At 35.9% G+C, this 20,184-nt stretch overlaps 1 protein-coding gene across 3 annotated transcripts in view; it reads left to right on the top strand.

Annotated features, from left to right (window-relative positions):
• STAT4 (signal transducer and activator of transcription 4) overlaps positions 1–20,184 on the top strand; it is a 125,811-nt gene that overhangs the window by 58,857 nt on the left and 46,770 nt on the right. The window lies entirely within an intron of this gene.

Genomic DNA, 20,184 nt, shown 5'->3' with positions numbered 1-20,184 from the left:
TCTTCCACTTGATTGAATCGGCTATTGAAGCTTGTGCATGCCTCATGTAGTTCCCATGCCATGGTTTTCAGCAACATCAGATCATTTAAGGTCTTCTCTACACTTTATTCAAGTTAGCCATTCGTCTAATCTTTTTTCAAGGTTTTTAGCTTCCTTGCGATGGGTTCGAACATCCTCCTTTAGCTCGGAGAAGTTTGTTATTACTGACCTTCTGAAGCCTACTTCTGTCAGCTCGTCAAAGTCATTTCTCCATCCAGCTTTGTTCTGTTGCTGGCAAGGAGCTGTGATCCTTTGGAGGAGAAGAGGCACTCTGATTTTTAGAATTCTCAGCTTTTCTGCTCTTGTTTCTCCCTGACTTCGTGGTTTTATCTAACTTTGATCTTTGATGCTGGTGACCTATAGATGGGATTTTGATGTGGATATCCTTTTTGTTGATGTTGATGCTATTCCTTTCTGTTTGTTAGTTTTCCTTCTCACAGTCGGGTCCCTCAGCTGCAAGTCTGTTAGCGTTTGCTGGAGGTCCACTCCAGACCCTGTTTGCCTGGGTATCACCAGCGGAGGCTGCAGAACAGCAAATATTGCAGAACAGCAAATATTGCTGCCCGATCCTTCCTCTGGAAGCTTCATCCCAGAGGGGCACCCACCTGTATGAGGTGTCAGTCAGCCCCTCCTGGGAGGTGTCTCCCAGTTAGGCTACATGGGGATCAGGGATCCACTTGAGGAGGCAGTCTGTCTGTTCTCAGAGCTCAAACACTGTGCTGGGAGAACCACTGCTCTCTTCAGAGCTGTCAGACAGGGTTGTTCAAGTCTGCAGAAGTTTCTGCTGCCTTTTGTTCATCTGTGCCCTGCCCCCAGAGGTGGGGTCTACAGAGGCAGCAGGCCTTGTAGAGCTATTGTGGGATCTGCCCAGTTCGAGCTTCCCCAGCCGCTTTGTTTACCTCTCAAGCCTTAGCGATGGGAGATGCTCCTTCCCCTGCCAGGCTGCTGCCTTGTGGGTGGATCTCAGACTGCTGTGCTAGCAGCGAACAAGGCTCTGTGGGTGTGGGACCCACCGAGCCAGGTGTGGGATATAATCTCCTGGTGTGCCAGTTGCTAAAACCATTGGAAAAGTGCAGTATTTGGGTGGGAGTGTCCCAATTTTCCAGGTACAGTCTGTCACAGCTTCCCTTGGCTAGGAAAGTGAAATCCCCCGACCCCTTGCACTTCCTGGGTGAGGCGATGCCCCGCCCTGCTTTGGCTCACCCTCCATGGGCTGCACCCACTGTCCAACCAGTCCCAATGAGATGAATCAGGTACCTCCGTTGGAAATGCAGAAATTACTGTCTTCTGCATTGATCACTCTGGGAGCTGCAGACCGGAGCTGTTCCTATTCAGCCATCTTGGAACCTCTAAGAGTTTTTAAAAGTTAAAATCTTTTAAAAAAATCTACTTATAATTCTTTTTTTTTTTTTTTAACTGTAGCGCATTCACACCATGGACCATTTCCTACCATTAAAATGAAGGGATTTCTATTACATAAAATTTGGAAAGCAGAGATGTGAATAATAAAATTTCTTTTTTTTTTTTTGGACAATCTTGTTCTGTCACCCAGGCTGGAGTGCAGTGGCATGATCTCAGCTCACTGCAACCTCCGCCTCCCGGGTTCAAGTGAGTTTCCTGCATCAGCCTCCTGAGTAGCTGGGATTACAGGCACATGCCACCATACCTGGCTAATTTTTGTATTTTTAGTAGAGACAGGGTTTCACCATGTTGGTTAGACTGGTCTCTTAACTCCTGACCTCGTGATCTGCCCGCCTCAGCCTCCCAAACTGCTGTGATTACAGGCATGAGCCCCAGCGCCTGGCCTTCTACATGGAATTCTTTATATAAAGATCCAACTTTTACTTGTGGACTGATAATTATACAAGCAAGATTTTAAAAAATAAGCACTTTTTCACTGAACTGAAAAACCACCTTTTCATATATTAATTTTCTTATTTAATATTTTATTCCACAACTCTCTATTATGCTCTGCTAATCTAGTTATATATCATTACTATTGGATACAATGACTTTATGGTATATTTCAGTATATTATAAGACAAGTTCTCCTCCCTCCAGCTTGGAGACAATGAACTTGATGGTTAATTGGTAAAAAGTAAGTCAACCCTCTGGAGTCAAAGTGAATACAGGCTTAAAGTTACTTAACAGTTCTTTATCTCAGTTCACCTAGCTGTATACTCAGGATGACAGCATTTATCACAGACAGTTCTGAGAGTTCATTAAATGAAACTAAACAAAGCAGTTAGAAAATTCCCTGACAGATTTCAAGCAGTAAGAAATTAGCCTTTGTGACTGTCATAGCTGTTGTCAGACATTTTCTCTCACATATGAAATTTAAGATCACTTCATTGACTCTTTTCTTCAACCTCAAACCCTCCAAAAGTTAGGACTCTAACTTTAATTGCATTAAATACACATACTCATTTTGAGACAATTAATATTTTTATAATAACAAGTCTCTCACATTTAGAATTTATGTTTTTAATTTTTGTCTTCTCAGATTTTAAAGTTTTCAGTGTGACCCCAGTTTAATTTCATTCATGTAAGACCTGTATCTTCTTTGTTAAATTCGTTCCTATGTTTTTAAAATTATTTTTCTTATTTTGAATCTATTTTCTATTTCTTATTTTTTTATTTCTAGCTCTAGATGATTATTGCCAATGTAGAGAAAATCATGTCATCTTGTGTATTCATTCTAGAATTATGAGTCTCTTTTTTCTAGAAATATAATTTTATCATCAACAAGAGAGATATGTGCATACCCCCTTTACCAATATTTACATTTACTATTTCGTTTTCTTGTCCTTATAATCTTGTCTAAACACTTTCTAATGATGATGAGATATCTGTTCTTATCACAGAGTAAAGGGGAGTGACTAAATGATCCTACAGGATATAAGTGAAAGACAAGCTCCCTTTACCATACAGGATCTGTCTTACCACGCAGTGAGCAAGTGATGCAAACATCACACCCATGAAGGGCCAACCCTCATGATTCAGTTTTTCCTTAAGGCAGCCTCACTACCAATGATACTGGTCAACTAGGGGGAAGATCCCATCCAGCCTTCAAGAAGCAAAATTGCCATTTCCAGGGGTATTTCATACCCTGCTGTCTGCTTCCAACTAATCTCAAGACTCTAGTTTCATATTTTTATTGCTAACTAGGGATAAAATAACTAATAAAAACTCCAAAAAGATTTAGAGATAGAGATCTTTACCAACACAGAGATTGACTACTATGCTTTTTATATTTTTCTTTTGGTTAGGAGGGGATTATTATAGTTTATTCACCCTCTCATTTGATCATTCAACTAGTATTTATGAGGTACCTATGAGTTGACAGCTATTTCAAGATTGGTCTTAAAGCAGGCCAATTCCTGCTTTTGAAAGATGCAGAGTCTAGCTAGGAAATCAGATATAGACTTAAAAATGGAAATACTCTGTAAAAACACAAGCAGGTATCAAGAACTGTGCAGGGTCTAGGATTTTATTCTCCTTGCAAGCTAACAAGTTATCTTGTTATCATTTCATGGATGCTAGAAAAAAACATGTGCCTTCTAGATCAGAGACAAAAGATTTTATTATTCATAGCAAAAGCAGTAATCAGAGCTTGTGTTCATTTGCACTGGTTCTCTACGTGCCCTAAGTCCTACGGAGCCGTCAGAGTGGGCCCATCATGGGGATGTCTGCACACCAGGGTGTTGCATTACAGGAGAGGAACACTGAACTTGAGGAACTCACTGCTCCTATAGCTAGGGAAGTAAGCCCACTCTGGTTGGGTGGAGATATTACCTTATCCCTCAAGGTTGCTTGCTGCCTATGCAATAACTCTAAAAAATGGCACAAGCAAAGAATGGTCAGGGCCTTGCATTCTTGGCATACCTAGTAAGATCATGCAGAGATACCCACAGGTCATGGCATATTGCCTTTACCAACAGCAAGTAGAACTGCCAGGGCTGGTAAGACCTAAATTGTCTCATGAAAACTGATTTAATGATTTTATAATCAATCACATGGTTATTTTCTATTGCTTTATTTGTTTAACCATTACAGCTATCTTGAGGTTCTACAAATGATGGTTAGCCCTGAATAGATTTATCATATAAGATATTTTAAATATAACTTCCAGGGAAAATAAAATTAAATACAGCTATGGCCCACAGGATCTGGTTAAATAAGGAAGAAACCAACTTTTTAAAAGGCAGTGGTGATTTGGAAAGTTGTCAATCATAGAACGAGAAACATCTAAATTTGAGAAGTTTCTTTTCCTTGACTTCCTGGTTGTATGACTTTTCACAAACGACATAACCCTGGGCTTCCTGATATGTACCTTGCAGGTTATTGTCAGGATAAAAACAAAGACTATAGAGCACCCTGCACATAGGTATTCATTACATGGCAGGTTCTATTACTGGCATATTCAAACATAAATGATAAGTAGAGTTTGTAAGCATCTACCTTATTCACTTCTTGTCATTTTGAGTTCAGCAATTTATTTATCTCTTGATTACAATGCTGTGAATTCCCTAGGAGCACTGAATTTTAGTCATCATAATTTTCTGACTGGACTCCAACTCTTTTTTCTTCTCTTTTCACCTGAATGACACATTTTCAAAGCTAGCATTCATCTTTTACAAAAATCCCTGCATAAATCAAGCAAAGACCTGATGTGGAATATACATATATATGTGTATTTTATCACTTCTTGTTTAGTTTTAATAATAAAAATAACGTGTAATTATTTCTTTTAATTCTAACAATACCACAGAATTGAAGTAAAAGCAAAAATATCCTTTTCCCAATCCCATTCTCCAAAGGTAACCATTGGTGAGAGTTCGACATGTTCCTTCTCAAGTGTAGTGTTAATAGTTCTCTTCCAATGATTATATGAATTATGCTCAGGTGAAAGCATTGTATTATTAGTATTATTTCTAATTGCTACCTTTTGTGAGTTCATTTTTTGTTCAAAGCGGCATTGAGTGTGTGTGTGTGTGTGTGTGTGTATGTGCTAACTCAGAGTTAGTCCTAAAGAAATGTCAGGAAAGTTCCCAAGGTCTAGTGTTTTGAAAACCACCAAATACACAGTCTTCCTTTTCCTGGAGTTTCTTTTAGGTTCATATAAATCTATTTCCTGGAACAAAAATTCAGTCTTACTTTGTTGGCTTTATAATCAGTTTTGGTCATTTCTGTGAAACTAATAGGAAGAGTTTATCTTCTGTTTGTATTGATTTACAATTTATGAGCCTTAAGGTCTCCTAACACCCTGATAAGGCAACATAGAAAACTCCATATATGTACAGAGTGCTTTACAAGTTACAAAACTCTTTCTCAATCATCTGACATGCTCCTCACAATGACTCTGTGATGAATGACAAGTAGTATTATCCCAACTGGGCAATTAAAGCAATGAAAATTAAGTCCTACCTAAGGTCACACAGCTGGTTACTGAGCCACCAACCCAGGTCCTCTGGCTTTATACAGAGGGCTCTCTAGCTGCTTTTCAGAGTGATTGTCTAGAAGGGTTAATAAGTCGTTGTAGACATAGATCATTCTGCAGGAAATGTACTCAGAACTTGTAGAAGGCATACTTGATACCTTTAAGAAGTAGTTTAAGGCTGGGTGCGGTGGCTCACGCCTGTAATCCTAGCACTTTGGGAGGCCGAGGTGGGTGGATCACGAGGTCAGGGGATCGAGACCATCCTGGCTAACACGGTGAAACCCTGTCTCTACTAAAAATACAAAAAATTAGCCAGGCATGGTGGTGGGCGCCTATAGTCCCAGCTACTCAGGAGGCTGAGGCAGGAGAATGGCGTGAACCCAGGAGGCAGAGCTTGCAGTGGGCGGAGATTGTGCCACTGCACTCTAGTCTGGGCAACAGAAGCGAGACTCCATCTCAAACAAACAAACCAAGTAGTAGTTTAAAAATAAATAAATAAGGTAAGACAAGCTATATATACCTGCAGCTAATTTTTAGCTAGTTTAAGATAGATGTATTATTATTATTATAAATAATAGTAGGGCATTGTTAATTTAGATCCATCAACAGTCTATACTGTACCTTTCTTTTATCAAGAAAACCTTTGCAATGACGAGAGAATTTAAAGCTAACTTTGAGTGAGGAGGCGAGCAACTTCATTCATTTGAATTCATTCATTTCTGGTGAGAGGAATAGCATAAGGAGGGCATATGAGAACTGAAACTTTTTAGTAAGACAATTTCAGAAAATAAAAAGGATTTGTTTTTTAGAGCAATCTTAGGTTTACAGAAAAACTGAGCAAAAAGTGCAGAGAATACTTTCCCATATACTCCCTTAGTCTCCTTCTCACACCCCTCACCAGATAGTTTCTTCTATATCTTACATTAGTGTGATGTACTTGTTACAATTTTTTATTATTACAATATTATATTATTGTTAACTAAAGTCCCATAATTTACATTAGGGCTCACTCTATGTTCTATGTGTTTTATCAAATGTGTAATATCATGTATCCAGCATCATAGTATTATACGGAATAGTTTCATTGCCCTAGAAATCCCCTGTGCTCCACCTGTTCACCCTCCACTCCCTCTCTTTCTTCTAACTCCTGGCAACCACTGACTTTTTTACTGTCTCCATAGTTTGACTTTTCCATAATGTCATATAGTTGGAATCATACAATATGTAGCCTTTTCACGTTGGCTACTTTTACTTGGTAATATGCATCTAAATTTCATCCATATCTTTTCCTGGCTTGATAGCTCATTTCTTGTTGGTGCTGAATAATATTCTATCATCTAGATGCACTGCAGTGTATCTATTCACCTATTTGAGGATATCTTGGTTGCTTCAAATTTCAGCAATTATAAATGAAGCTGCTGTAAACATCCCTGTGCAGGTTTTCATGTGGAAATGAGTTTTCAGCTCCTTTAGATAAATACCAAGGGGTGTAATTGCTGGATCATATTACAAGAATATGTTTAGTTTTATAACAAATTGCCAAACTGTTTTTGAAAATGGCTGTATTATTTTTCACTCCCATGAGCAACAAATGAAAGTTCCTGTGGCTTCACATCCTCATCAACATTTGGTGTGATCAGTGTTCTGGATTTTGATTGTTCTGTTAGATGCATTGCAGTATCTCATTGTTATTTTAGTATGTATTTCCCTGACCACATATGATGTGGAGGATCTTTTCATCTGCCTATTTTTCATCTATATATCTTCTTTGGTGAGATGTCTATTATGGTATTTGGCCTATTTTTAAATTGAGTTTGTTTTCTTGTTTTTTTAAAAATATTTTAGATAATAATTCATTACCAGATATGTTTTTTGCAAATATTCTCTCCTAGCCTGTGACTTTCATTTTCATTTCTTAACAGTGTCTTTCACAGAGCAGCAATTTTTCCGCTAATCTATCTGTTGTTTCATGAATTTTGCCTTTAGTGTTGTATCTAAAAAGTCATCACTAAATCCGAGGTCATCTAGATTATTTTCTATGTTATCTTCTAAGACGTTTATAGTTTTGCATTTTACATTTAAGTCGGTGGTTCACTTTGAGTTAATTTCACTTATTTTTTGTGGGAGGTGAAAGGTCAGTGTCTAGATTCACTTTTTGCATATCCAGCTGAATATCCAGCTATTCCAGCACCACTTGTTGAAAAGACTACCTTTGTTCTGTTGTGTTGCATTTGCCCCTTTGTCAAAAGTCAATTAAGTACATTTACGTGGATCCATTTCAGAACTGTCTATTCTGTTCTATTGATCTATCTGTCCATTCTTTTACCTGTACCACACTGTCACTGTCTTGATTACTACAGGTTTATAGTAAGTCCCAAAGTTGAGTAGAGTCACTTCAACTTTTGTTTTCTCTTTCAATATCATTGCTATCTGGCTCTTTAGCCTCTCCATATAAACTTTAAAATTAGTTTGTCATTATCTACAAAATAACTTGCTAGGATTTTGAGTGGAATCTGTAGATAATTTTATTGAATCTATAGATAAGTGGGGAATAACTGACATCTTGACAATATAGTCTTTATTCTGCTTATTTCTGTTAAAGTGAATATGAAATATCTTTTGTTTAGTTCTTTGATTTCTTTCATTAGTCTTATCATTTTCCTTACATATCTTATACATACATTGTTAGATTTATACCTAAGTATTTCATTTTTTGTGCTAATATAAGTAGCATTGTGCTTTCAATTTCAAACTCCAATGATTTGTTCCTGTTCAATAGGAAAGCAATTGATTTTTGTGTATTAATGTTACAGTCTATAACCTTACTCTAATGGCTTATTAGTTCCAGGAGGCTTTTTTTGTTGTTGTTCTTTGGGATTTTTTATATAGACAGTCACTGTGTCTATGGACACACGTGGACAATTCACCTGTGAACAAAGAAAATTTTATTACATCCTTCCCGATTTGTATACCATTTATTTCCTTTTCTTACCTTATTGTATTAAGCTACTACTTGCAATATGATGCTGAATAGAAGTGGTGAGTTCAGCCTACCTTGCCTTGTTCTTTGTCTTAGCAGAAAAGCACCTAGTTTCTGACCATTAAGTATATTACCTATAGATTTTTTGGTAGATTTTTTTCAATCAAGTTGAGAAATTTCACTATTCCTAGTATACTCAGAGTTTTTATCATGAAAGTCAATTGCTTTTTAAAACCTATTAGACTAGCCATTCTATTTTAATCAGCTTTAAGACAACTAGTTCAGCTCTTCTTCAATTTAGTGAGTTTGTTTTTTTCACCATAGACATATAGCCTTTTTTTTTTTTTTTTTGAGACGGAGTCTCGCTCTGTCGCCCAGGCTGGAGTGCAGTGGCGCAGTCTCGGCTCACTGCAAACTCCGCCTCCCGGGTTCACGCCATTCTCCTGCCTCAGCCTCTCCGAGTAGCTGGGACTACAGGCGCCCTCCACCACGCCTGGCTAATTTTTTTGTATTTTTAGTAGAGACGGGGTTTCACCGTGGTCTCAATCTCCTGACCTCGTGATCCGCCCGCCTCGGCCTCCCAAAGTGCTGGGATTACAAGCGTGAGCCACTGCGCCCGGCCTGACATATAGCCTTTTGATTCTGGTGAGAAAGGATTAGGTAGAAGCCATTAAGAAAAATTACATACTCAGAATAAAGAGAAGGAAATAATAAGAAGCTGAACTGAGACTGTGCTGTGTTATAGAAACTGGCCAGTGATGGTGTTGTTATTTTTTAAATAGAAAAAAAGGCATACAAATTTATTTAGCATGTATACAAGGGACTCTAAGAATGAAGACCCAATTCCCAAGGAGTTATAGAAATGTATATATACCATCCTGAGACCACAAGAAAGAATACAGACTCAGAGCACGGCCACAACTAGGTAAATCAGGTTTAGTGGCAAGACTGGCTGAGAAAGGAAGAAGCTTGGCTAGCAAAGGTGGCCTTGTTATGTAAATGAAGCCTCCCTCAGAGTAGATGGTAAATGTTTCATTTCAGATTTTTAAAGGCCTCAGACTCTTACTCTGTCCTGGATGGGGTAGTGGGATGGAAAGGGGAGGGAGCATGGTTGCATTAATGGAGATTCTCTACAGATGCAAATTTTTCCCACAAAAGAGCTTTGCAAGGCCACTTCTGTTAGCTGGCCGAGCTGCAACCATTTTAAAACACATCAAAGAAATATATTTGGGAGTGAAATATTTTAATTTCCTTCAGTCCCCACTTTGAAACTTGAAACAGTTTCACGCATTAAAAGGCAAGCTGATAGCTTTGGAGAGATTTAGGTCTAGAGGTTGTTAAATGGAGACAGACAATGGAGTGAAAGACAAATTGGGATAAATAGAAAGAGCAAATTTAAATATATTGTCTCATATCTTCTTTAATCAGTATATTAGTCCTGAGAAGAGGTCAATTCAGTTAAACAGTTGTGTCACATTCCAGGAGGCAGCATTGCAGACGGGTTAGGCTTCTATATTATGTAGACAATCGGATCCCTAATAAGAGGCATTTCTATAGAAACATAAGAAAAACAAAGGTTAATGTCAAGAGCAATCAGTCTCTATACCAGTTTTCTAGAGTCTCTGAGGCATCTTCAGATTGCCACTGCAATCCAGATGCTTCTGGATTGTAGTTCAAACCAGATGTTTAAGTGAACTTTCTGAGAAGTCCAAACATGAGCAGGCAGATACAAAGGTTGTTAAAATAACAGTTGCTGTTATTTTCTCCTGAGGTTTAAATTGCCTAGCTTCAGTTTGAAAAGCTTTAAGAAAAGCAGTTTTAATTTCTAGCAATTTCAAGTTAGAAACATGGGAGGAAAAAATTGAAAATATTAGTTTTGGAGATACATAGCCAGGAGAAAAATTCAGAACTCAATCTAAATTGTAGCAAATATTAAAAACTGAAAAAGAATAGACAAGGCTAGAATCTGATAACAAGTGTACTATAGTTTCTTTTGGAACATAATTTTTCTCTTTCCAACCCCCCCAATTTTACTAAAGACAACATCATAGCAGGAATAATTTATTTGCACAGTAAGTTTTAGTTTAATTATACTTGGTCTGATTATTTGTATAAAATGCATTGATAATAATTATTTGCTATACAGGCTCTTTTTAAAATTAGCTTTGCTGGGACTTTTATTTAAAAATAAGGACTCTCAAATTAGACCTTTTAAAAGCCTCAAGCCCAGCCAAGGATTTATCTATGCCTGCAGATAGTTGTATGAATTGGGTGAATTCCTCTATTCTTAAGGTCCTGTGAGGTTCCTGGGCCTGTCAGAAAGTGACAAACTTTACTTATCACAGGTCAAGAACCCTGTGAAGGACAAGATAGAAGACCAGTTTTTCCAAAGGGCTTTTATGGGCTCTGTACATCAATCCCAATTCCTCAAAGTCATCTGTTCATATCTGAAAATATCGTTGCAACCAAAGACTTGGTAAAATAGCCAGTGTCTTCAGTGTGTCCTCTTACAGAAGAAAAGAGGTTATTATTTAACTTATGAAAATAACTATTGCCATAAATTTAGAATACTCACAAATAGTTTCCAAATTCTGGAGAAAGAATATGTTTCAAATTTTGCTCACAAGAATATACTTTACTCAGTTGTTAAAAGCTGTAAATAGTTCAAACGAAAAAAAGGTTTTCTTGACTTTGAAAAACAAAAAAAGAATCAGTAATGTTTGAAACAAAAAAAGTAATAAAATTATTTAAATTTTCTATTAGTTCAGTCCATGCAATTAATTTCTGTTCTGCTTGATGTTGGGTCAGCAATTCTCATGAACACATCAGCTCTCCCTGAGAGTCCTGGAAGTTTTCTCTCTATTGCAATGGCACAGTCTCCAAAGTTATCAGAAACCTGCATTAAAGAGCACCTGTCAGAATCCTGAGATGACTTTGAACCAATTTTGAAAGGATCAACGTAAAACAATTGTTTGTGGATGACAAAAGTCTTAGAACATCCACAGTTAAAAACACAATTGCCAAGGAAATTTGGTTATTTCTGTGGCTTTCAACAATTTTACATAATAATTATAATTACTACTGATAACATAGACATATCAGAATCATAAGAATCTCATACAATTTAGAACACATACTAATAACACATTAATATAAATATAACCCAAAGGAAGTTAAACACCATTTTATATTTGGGAGTGTTTCCTATATGACTTTAACATATCAAGTAAGATCGATATGTCTCTCTTGGACTTCTGAAAAGTTAGTTTTAGGACAAAAGACTGAATTTAGAATTTGATTTTGAATTGTCAAATATGAAAGGTTTTAAATACCTCATATCACAAATAGGATCACAAGTCACTATAAAATAAGTCATTTATTTAGCCAAAATGATAATTCAGAGATTTCAAAAGAGCAGAAACCTTTACTCTTTGGCAGAGAGGAGACTCACTTTCCCAAACAATAAAATCTAATAAAGATAGCACAAGGCCAACAAAATCTTTCTCTCTCCCATTTTTTTTTGTAGTTTACTCAAAAGATAAAAATATTTAACTATTTTTTAATATTACACAAAAATCTTGTTTGAGAGAAAAACTACTTTTTTTACCTTTGTATAGTATATTATTAATGCTAAAGCTATTTTTAATAAAACCTTATGAATAAATAAACCTTAACCAGTTGAGCTGTAAGGTAAGATTTTCATAAACTTTTTATATTTTTATAATTTTTTATTAAAGAGTAGATCAATGCTCCAAGAAAATCCTGTGATTCTAACACAAAGGCCTAGATTCTGGCCTTACATCAGTATGCTTTTTATTTTAATGTTTAATTTATAGAAAAACTAAAAAAGTCCATTTAAATTTTAGCTAACTTGCTCACATATAGAATTTTTTTATAAGATTAGTTTTTCTCAAACCTTTTACACTTGTTTAAACCTTCAGTTTTCTCCTTTTTTTTAACTTAAAACAATCCTTAAATACTTTTTAACTAGAGAAAATTAATTTTCCCTTATTAAAACCACCTTCCCATGCCTTCTTGTAACTTTATGAAAAATACATTTTACCTTTTTTTATGTACTTTGTATTTAGTAGTTTTAATTATATGTATTAATTGTAATGTTAATTCTTAATAACTCATTTTTAGTGAAAAACTTAGGAGGTAAGTAATTTTAATTATGTACCAGGTGCAGAGCCCAGATCAAAGAACCATGCCTAGAACTAGGCTTCATCATATCCTAATGGCTCAACTCTAAGAACATAAGTTTATAGACAGGTTAAGCAAGTGTCAGAAACAAAGTTCTATTTTTTTTTTTTTTTTTAGATGGAGTCTTTCTCCATCACCCAGGCTGGAGTGCAATGGCATGATCTCGGCTCACTGCAACCTCTGCCTCCTGGGTTCAAGCAAGTCTCTTGCCTCAGCCTCCTAAGTAGCTGGGATTACAGTCACGCACCACCATGCCCAGCTAATTTTTGTATTTTTAGTAGAGACAAGGTTTCACCTTGTTGGTCAGGCTGGTCTCGAACTTCTGACCTCATGATCTGCCTGCCTCAGCCTCCCAAAGTGCTGGAATTACAGGCGTGAGCCACCACACCTGGCCACAAAGTTCCATATCTTAAAACACCTATCAAAGACGGACTAATTTAGGCCAAAAGTCTAAATTCTGAAGACATTGCTATTTTATTTTAGCAATAATTTTAAAACTGTCTTTTTTTCATCAAAGATTACTAAAATCATGTGAACTTGAAAGGCATTTGGGTTTATTTACTTAATTTATGAGAAAGTCAGTTTGATACCCACACAGGCCGGTGTGTTTGACATTGGTGAGGAATAAGGATAAAAATGATTCAACAGCAGTATTTGTGACGCAAAGGGAGAGAGAGCTAGTTGGCAACCAGAAGTACACAGTAGGTTGCACATTTCTAATTCAAAAATTTGAGTGAAAATATTTTACTCTGTAAATGGAGACAAATGCTTCATATCCCAGAGATACCACAAAGAATAAATATCTACATTTGAGAGAAGTATGGTTGTAGGTAGTTAAAAAAATGAGAAGTCAAAAAGTTCTCGAATTGGGGTTAGGAGAAGAGCTGGTACAGCAGATGTGGGGCTGTCCTGTTCACATCTTCTTGGCCTTATCATTTTAGTTTAGTCAAGTAGAAATCCAACTGCCAGTGTCCCATCTTTTTTCATCTCTAATGATAGATGACAAGAGCTGATGTGAAAATACTCCAGTTCCCAAAGTCCTTGAGTAGATAACTCTGTCACATATTCCGTACCAACTTCAAGGGTTCTCAGCCCATCTTAGCAAATGGCTAACAGCACACCCTTACTGGCTCCCTTCTCTTCCTCGTCTCACTTGCCCACTCCCATAACAGTGTTTTGTGGGACCAACTCCCACTTAAACGACTTGCACTGGAATCCTTGTCTCAAGGTCAGTTTCTGAAGAAACCCAAGCTAGGACAGTTGTTGGTTATGTGTTTCCTCAGAATCCTATATTCCTTTTGGTCACTAATGCCTCCTGTTTCAGGCCCTCTAGAAAATTTTCCCTTTATTTGACCTGGGACCTATCATTCTCATCCTGCAGTTGCCAGGTCACTACAGTCAGAGAACATCATCTGATAAATCCTTCACAATACAGAGGAAATTTGTTAAATGTGGTATTAACTCTCCAAATGTGTTTACATTTTTAAGAGGACCATTGGGAAAAGAACTCAGAGGAGTGAATTCCTAATTGTGAAGTTTCAGGCTCCGTGTCGCCTGTGTGAAGAAGATTATTTTGAACAGGCCTTCTCACATCCATTACTTCTGACTCTGGAACTTCTTGGACCATTTGGAAGAAAAAGAGCAGATGAACTAGTTACTCTTTAATGACAAGTCAAATTTGGAAATTAGGTAGAAAGGCAATGGAAGGGGAATTTGAAGGAAAGCCAAGAAATTTAGCATAAAGTAGCAAAAAGAATAAATAGCATGTTCATAGATTCTATGACACTGTTCTCCACATTTTAACATCTTTAAAATCTCTGAAATAGAATGCATATTATAATCAATAACACTTCTTAATTGCTGTTGCCATGTGGCAATCACAACATCGTTGTCATTGCCTGTGATGTGAAACTGGGTCAAAGCTATCATGTTGTTGTCACTCCAGTTGAATTATGTGCACTGTTGGTGCAACATATGTTGATCTTAATTGCTGTTTAAAATGTCATCAATATATAACACTATAATTTAGGATTGAAACAAATAGTTATTATGTATGCAGAATGGGACGGGAACAAATCAGCAGGGTACAAAATTGATATTTGTGAAGCAACCATTTGTCACTAGATAGATGACCCTAAATTCCAAGTTTTCTTGGAAAGCACCAATAAAATGCTTTATAGGATGTAAGAAAGGAAGATGCTCACAAGTAGACAAAGTTGTATTATATTTTGTTACTGAAATTCATGCAAAAAAGATTGCCTGTCATACACAAAGCAACAGTGGCAAGATAAATTGCCAAATTCCTCATAATAGATGAAAGAAATCTCAGCACAATAAGACCCTGTAGTGAATGACTCATGCATTGCACAGTATTAAGATGTACAACATCAATTTATCAGAAACATCCTGCTGACTGAACAGAGTACACTTAATTTCCAGCATGATGCAAGTGAGGAAAAATGATAATATGTGTTTAATTAAAGAGGTAATGCTAGGGATGAGGGAGTGGTTTTCCTTGGCAAGACTTCAAATCATACTGCCAATACAAATGGAACTTTAAGGAGTCCAAAATTATGAATTTGGGGTATCAAAAGCAGCATATCACTATGATCTTATGTCTAACTGCTGATTGCTGAAGTCACCACCATATTTAATTTGTGTAACTGTAAAACAATGTCTAAGAATAAGAACCTTATGTGGGCAAAAGATATGAACAGACACTTCCTCAAAAGAAGACATTTATGCAGCCAACAAACGTGAAAAAATGCTCATCGTCACTGGTCATTAGAGAGATGCAAATCAAAACCACAATAAGATACCATCTCACACCAGTTAGAATGACAATCATTAAAAAGTCAGGAAACAACAGATGCTGGAGACGATGTGGAGAAATAGGAACACTTTTACACTGTTGGTTGGAGTGTAAATTAGTTCAACCATTGTGGAAGACAGTGTGACAATTCCTCAAGGATCTAGAACCAGAAATACCACTTGACCCAGCAATCCCATTACTGGGTATATACCCAAAGGATTATAAATCATTCTACTATAAAGACACATGCACACATATGTTTATTGTGGCACTGTTCACAATAGCAAAGACTTGGAACCAACCCAAATGCCCATCAATGATAGACTCGATAAAGAAAATGTGGCACATATACACCATGGAATACTATGCAGCCATAAAAATAGGATGAGTTCATGTCCTTTGCAGGGACATGGATGAAGCTGGAAACCATCATTCTCAGCAAACTAACACAAGAACAGAAAACCAAACACCACATGTTCTCACTCACAAGTGGGAGTTGAACAATGAGAATATATGGACACAGGTAGGGGAACATCACACACCAGGGCCTGTCGGGATGGGGGGCTAGGGAAGGGATAGCATTAGGAGAAATACCTAATATAAATGACAGGTTGATGAGTGCAGCAAACCATCATGGCACATGTATACCTATGTAACAAACCTGCACACATATCCCAGAACTTAAAGTATAATAAAAAAAATTTTTTTAAAGAACTTTTTCAAAGGTATTATTAAGAGTGAACCACAATAGTGGATGGATAATGACTGTGGTGACAGAAGACTGATTAGAAGTCTTCTGGAATAGACATCTGAGAATCTACCATATATTCTGGTTCTTAATGATTCCATGAACATCTGCCTGAAAAGTTAAATAAGAATCTCATCTATTAGTGATGTGGTTGTTAATCATGATGGTATGACTAGACTATTACAACTCTTTAATGTTTCAGTCAACAAACCATTTAACCATATATAGAAAATATATGAGTCCTGGTTCTTGTCTGAAACCTTCTACTTAGAAATTTTGGAGAGATCAAGAAAGTGCCAGCATCAAAACTTACAAAATGAAGACAGTAATTGTGCACACTCTACAGAAGTATGCATCGCTGTCATTCTTGATGGCCCAGAAGACATTATTTTATGGAAAAATATGGGTGCCAATAAATCTAAGTTTAAAAGAGATTCAGAAAAATTGAACTCTAAAGTGAAGCAGTTTTAGGAAGACATTAGCCAATTTATTACACATATACTTCCCCTTTAATATATGTACACAATACTAATATATTAGTAAATATATATATCTATGTTGAAATAAATCAAGAGTTTTACCAATAAAGATAAAATAAAAATTCTAAGTGATAAAAAGCATTGTGTTATACTTTGTATTTTTGTTTCAAGGCAAAAAGCATTACTAGAGATAAAGGTCAGTGCATGGTAATAAAAGATTTCATTGACCACTAATATATAAAAGTCCAAATGTGTATGACAGTAGCACAAGAAGAAAAATTCACAGAATAGATTTTAACTTACGTTTTCCAATGACTGCAAAAATCTATCAGGCAAAGAAAAATCAGCAAGGATGCAGAAAGTTGAACAAAACAATTAACAAACATGGTTTAATAAACCTGTATGAAGCATTTGTACCCAACAACTGCAAAATACATATTCTTTACAAGCTCACATGAAACATTTACAGGATATTAATATGCTGGGTCATAAAACAAGTCTCAACAAATTTAAAGTGATTGAAGTCATTCAGAGCATGTATTCTGATTAAAATTAAATTATTCTAAAAATCTGTAAAAAAAAGAGATAAATAGAAAATCCCTATGTATAGAAATTGACAAATACATTTTTAAATAAGTCACCTTAGGACAAAGATGAAATCTTGATGGAAGTTAGAAGATTGAAAAGGAGGAAAATTCTATCAATATCCGCATGATATATGATTTGTGTATGCAGAAAATTCAAAAGAATCTACAGATATAATTTTAGAATTAATAAGAGATGTTACAAAAGCATTAGAATCAGAGTTTAGCAAGGTTGCTGGATTCAAATCAATATACAAAAATTAATTATATTTCTATATAACAGCAAAAACAATGAGGAAAAAGATATTCTAGTATCAAAATATACCATCTACATAGAAATAAACCTAGTGAAACATGTATAAGATTATAATGTTTAATAGAGAAACATTAAAGAAGACATAAATAAATAGATTGGAACACAAGTATAAAGATGCCAAATCTCCCTAAATTTTACCTAAAGATTTAGTGTCATTCAAATTCTCAACCAGGGTGTGCGTGTGTGTTTGTGTGTGTATGACTTGACAAGTTGATCCTAAAATGTATATAGAAATACAAAGAAGACCTATTCTACTTGACATCAAGACTTACGATAAAGCTGTAGTAAAAAACACAAAAAGATTATTTATTGATGAAGCAGAGATAAAACCATAAAATGGAATGGAGTCCAGAAACAAGCCCACCCACAAAGGAACACTTGATTTATGACAGAGCTGGCCCAGCAGAGCAGTGGTAAAAGAATAAGATGTTCAGTAAATGTTATTGGAATTTGGTAGACATATGGAAAAAAATGAAATAAAACTCTCATTATTAACAAGCTCCAAGTTAATTACAATCAGTGGTGCAAAACCACAAAGAAAAATCTCCATGCCTGCAGCTTACAGAAAGATTTCTTAAATCATAAGAAGCATAAAGTTTAATAAATGATTTATTAAAATTTAAAATCTCTTCATTGACACTAGAAGATAGGAAAAAGATAAACCACAGAGTAGAAGGTATTTGCAATAAATTTGCTTGAGAAACTGATACACTACAGAAAATGAGCAGTTTCTCTTTCTCTGGCATGCTTCTTCCTTCCTCCCACTAACACACGTTTAAGGGTTTGTTTTGTTGTTATTTTGAGGTTCACGTACTTAGTAACTGCTGAAAGGTGAATATGAGTATGTCTTTGATACTTAGGAAAATAGAAGTGCTCATTTGTTACTGAATCTATAATGATCAATTTTCCATAAGATGTTTTTGTTCATACATTTAAGTGAGGGACTTAGGAAAAATGCAAAAGGAAAGTGAAAAGATATCCTGGATGAAAACAGCGGTGATTCCTGGCTCTTAACAAAGAAGAAAAAGTGAGTAATTTAACCTTACAAAGTATGGGGGAAACTGAATCTGAAAAGGAAGGTAGAAGAAGTTCAAGTAAGAAAGGAAAATGAAAAAAGTGTACAACACAACTGAGAAATGTTGAAAGGTAGTATCTGAATGATCGGCATAGAAATATTCCTGCAACAGTGAGAAAAACAGGCAAATAATGGTAATTCTTGGGTTCTTAGAGGAACTCTAAGAACTAAAAAGGATTCTAATCTTGGATGGCAAGAATTTTCAAGTTTACATGAATAACAGGCCTTCCAAATTAGCCCTAGGAGAAGCACTTTATTTTTAACAATAGAATAATATTAAAATAAATAGAGAAAAATGAGAAAACATAGCTTTTCTTGGAGAGTTGAATATAGGATACATGAAAAAAATAATACATGGGAAAATTAACATCAGGAACAAATTCTAACTAGAGAGAATCTGAAATTGTCGACATGCAGAAATGAAAAAATGGTATCCCCGCTTCATAAATGGGATCATTTTTATTTCTTTACCTTCTGAGTTTCAGTCAATTTATTTTTGTTTTTTTCATTTGGAGACTTCTGATTTAAAGAGAAAAAAGAAAGAGTTTGGAAGACTGTAAAATATGTAAGAGCAGGAATTCAGATAGTTGGTGTTTACTCTTGTTTTACAAATAGAAGTGGTAATTAACATACATCATTTAATAAAACATAGAAACGGTAATTAACAGACATCATTTAATAAAATTGTGGCAGCAGTCAAAGTCAAAAAATGTTTACAACAAATAACCTTATTTTTTCTCTAGAAAAATCTTCTAGTTTATATCTGTATAGTCTATTTTTGATTGCTAATTTTCCACTTTGTGGATTTTTGTTTTATTTTTTCTGCTGCTAACCTTTTGGTCATTTCATATATATTAGCACCAGCTTCAGGGAGGAGGGCCGAGGGAAACTAAATAAATGCATTTTTCTACTGTGCTTCCTGTTAATCCTGCCCTGGAAAAAGTCCAGTAACAAAGAAATTTAATACTATTGACTAAAATGATGGTGTTGTTCAGATTAGTTCTATACACTAAGGTTAGAAAACTCTGACAGCTACAGAGGCCTTGCAGGTAAGGTCAATGAGTGCTTGGGACACTCACTGGTGGGCACTATGGCAACCCTGGGTAGTACATACTTTCTCCAAAGGGATTCCAGTATTTTAATTTGCGCAAAGTAACTGATGGCTGAATTAGGCCCACAGGCTGCCAGTTTACAGTATCTGCATCATTAACCTTGGTAATAAAAGATGTATATGCTTAGATGTCATAAAAATATAGTTGTTGAAACAACGTATGATATAGTTTCACTCTAGTATACTAATGTAGTTATGAGCTAGTTGACACAAACAGTACCAAATAAGGACAGAAACAAATGCTTTAAGCAAACCATGACACACAGTTAACAAGTGAAAAATTGAGACCACCTCATTCATGATAATTTATAGGAAAGTAACTTTTATGTAAAACCTGCCCGAACTTTGGGAGGCTGAGGCAGATGGATCACCTGGGTTCGGGAGTTCGAGACCAGCC

This window comes from Symphalangus syndactylus, chromosome 8 (genome assembly GCF_028878055.3).
Source record: "Symphalangus syndactylus isolate Jambi chromosome 8, NHGRI_mSymSyn1-v2.1_pri, whole genome shotgun sequence".
NCBI lineage: Eukaryota > Metazoa > Chordata > Mammalia > Primates > Hylobatidae > Symphalangus > Symphalangus syndactylus.
The sequence above is the reverse complement of the archived record's forward strand: the minus strand, read 5'-3'. Positions and strand labels throughout refer to the sequence as shown.